Consider the following 2,893-nt stretch of genomic DNA (forward strand, 5'->3'; position numbering starts at 1 on the left):
GACAGGATGTCTTCTTCCGTGCAACCCTCTGCCTGCAAACATGTATTTTGGAAGGGTTGCATGTGGCACTCCTGAGCTCCATTTTCACTGGCAGAGCCACTGCAGGCCGGTCCTTCAATGTTTCCTGGGTGGCCCCACAGATTGGATCTAAGCACCCCCCGGGACCAGATCCAGCCTGCGGGCCTTCAGTTTGACACCCCTGAACTAAACTTTAAATATGTACTATGTTCACCCAAATGACTATACTCAAAAGGGGCTTACTACAACCAGAATTCTTGTGGTACCCAGGAATATTTACATCTCTCACCAAAAAGACTGAAAGAGAGGTCTGAGAAATTGGAAATACTTGGTCAAGGTTTTGTCTTCTTCTGGTTCTTGCACACTGAGATCCACCTTCCTCACGAAGGGATCCAAAAAGCCAACCACAAGAAGAACATTAAGCAATGCAGTGCTGGACTGTGGAGGAAGACTGTTGTCTCTGACCTGCCTCTGCTTGTTAGTGTCTTGCTCATTCAGGGCTCTCCTGGTTTTCACTTCCCCATTCTGTGCTGGGTCCATGGCCTTCAGTAATTCATAGGAAAGCCAGAGTTTTGGCCAGAATCACCCACCTTGGTGACCGGAGAGCCAGCCTCAGTTGATTTGGGAACCAGCTCGTTACATGGGGATGTGTTGTTCTGGAAGGGATACAGGATGAAGAGAGCATTGTCATTCTCATCTAAAATGTGGATTTGAACAATCACTTCTGAGCTCAGAGAAGGAGAACCTCCATCAGATGCCCTCACAGTAACTCTGAAACCTCTTATCTGCTCATAGTCCAGGGATCAGAGGGCATGCATGTTTTCAATTTCAGAGTTGATTGAGATGTAAGAGGTCACCAGGCCCTCACTCTTCCCAGGCAGAACTAAGTAAGTCGCTTTAGCATTCAGCTTTGTGTCCAGATCCAGAGCGTGGACTGAGCCGATGAGCAAGCCTGGAATATTATGCTCCTGGATCTGCATGTCATATGAAGACTGTTCAAAAAGGGGAGAGTTGTCATTGACATCAGAGATCTGAACATTAATCAATCTTGTTGAAGTGAGCCTAGGAGATCCTCAGTCAATGGGTGTGATGGTGATGTTGTACTCAGAGACTGTTTCTCTGTCTAGGGGACTTTGGAGCACAAGCTGATAAAAGTTGTTTGTGGTGGCTTTGAGCACAAAAGGAAGATTCATCTCCACAGAGCAGATTGTTTTGCTGTTGTCTCCAGAGTCTTGGTCTCTCACACTGAAGAGGGCCACCATTGTGTCCAAGGTAGAATCCTCCTTTAAAGTGCTGGTCAGAGATATGATGGACACTTCTGGGGGGTTGTCATTCTCATCTTCAACCTTTATTAGTATTTTGCAGTGCCCTGAAAGTCCTCCTCCATCTGTTGCTCTGATGCTCATGCTATAACTCCTTTCTTTTTCATAATCAATCTGTCCCCTAAGAGTGATTTCTCCAGACCTTTCATTTAAAATGAACAAATTGTTTATTCTTTCAGGCGTTCCATGGAATGAGTAGATGACTTGTGCATTTAAACCCAAATCAAAATCTGTAGCTTCCACTTTAGCCACTGAAGTGCCCATAGGAAGGTTTTCCTTTATTTTTACCTTATATTCAGATTGGGAAAATTGAGGAGGGTTATCATTTATGTCCAGAATATCAATGTTGATTTGAACAGTGCCTGTTTTCTGTGGTACCCCACCATCAACAGCCATTAGGGTGATATTGAGACGTGACACCTTTTCTCTATCTAGTGATCTGTTTAGAACAAGATCCACGCTGTAAATTCCATCTTTGTTCCTTTGCACATGAAGCCAAAAATAGTCATTGGTGCTGAGTGTATAGTTTTGGATGCTGTTTTCTCCTAGGTCCTCATCATCTGCAGATTCCAAGGGAAGTACCATATTTGTAGGAACATTCTCAGGAATTTCTATCCCAAATTCATTTTTAGAGAATTTGGGAGTCTTCTATTACTATTTCAATATTGTATGATTCCAAAGGGTTGTAAAGTGCAATTTGAGATGTAAGTATGCAAACATCTGTCTGGCTACACAAAACGTCCCGGTCTACTTTATCATTTATCAATATATCCCCAGTATGAATATCAAGGGAGAAATACTGTTTAGTGCTTTCAGAAATGAGATGGGCTCTGCGATCAATGAATTCCTGTACTTCTAGTTTCAAATCCTTCAGCACATTAGCCACTTTAGAACCATTTTTGGTTTCTTCAGGTGTAGAATAGTAGATTGAAATACATAATGCTCCAGGAAGACATAGCAACCAAAAAAGATACATACCTTGTTTACTCCTAATGCATTGTTCCATGATTCAGGACTCTCCTTAATTCTTGAACAGAATATAAATCTCCTTACTTTCATCCAGTTATTGTCTCTCACAAAGAGCTCATTTCCTGCTGCTTTACCTCACAGCTTTCATCTTTACATTGGTTAATATCTTCTTGTTTTCTTGCAGAACCCTAGTCATAGCTTTTTGTTCATTTCAGCTCACACAAAATTTCGGAATCTCCAGTCATATGTTTGCCTATTCTGCCACCATGTGGCTGTCTGAAGAATCCTCCTGTAGGACTGATTATTATTTCATGAGTCTGTTCTAAATTAAAAGCAGTAAATCATAGTTTTGAAGGCTCTCTACCTATTCAAAATATGAAGATTCCACAGGAAATAATGGCTCTTAAGGTTGGTGAGATTCTAGTTACCTCATTCCCAAACAATAATATTATTGTTCAACAGCACATTGAGAGAGAGGGATACAACTCTAGAATTGCAATTATAATTTTCCCTGAGGGTACCCAGAAATAAATTGTTTAGATTATATTGGAACAGAACAATAAGAAGAAAGGGTCTACGTTAAT

General features: G+C 41.4%; 1 pseudogene; it reads right to left on the reverse strand.

Moving 5' to 3' along the window:
* Window positions 1–303: 303 nt before the first annotated feature.
* Window positions 304–2,535, reverse strand: LOC113436463 (protocadherin beta-2-like; annotated as a pseudogene).
* Between the last annotated feature and the right edge of the window lie 358 nt (window positions 2,536–2,893).

Source organism: Pseudonaja textilis, chromosome 3 (assembly GCF_049901715.1).
Source record: "Pseudonaja textilis isolate UNSWEBS1 chromosome 3, rPseTex1.2, whole genome shotgun sequence".
Lineage (NCBI taxonomy): Eukaryota > Metazoa > Chordata > Lepidosauria > Squamata > Elapidae > Pseudonaja > Pseudonaja textilis.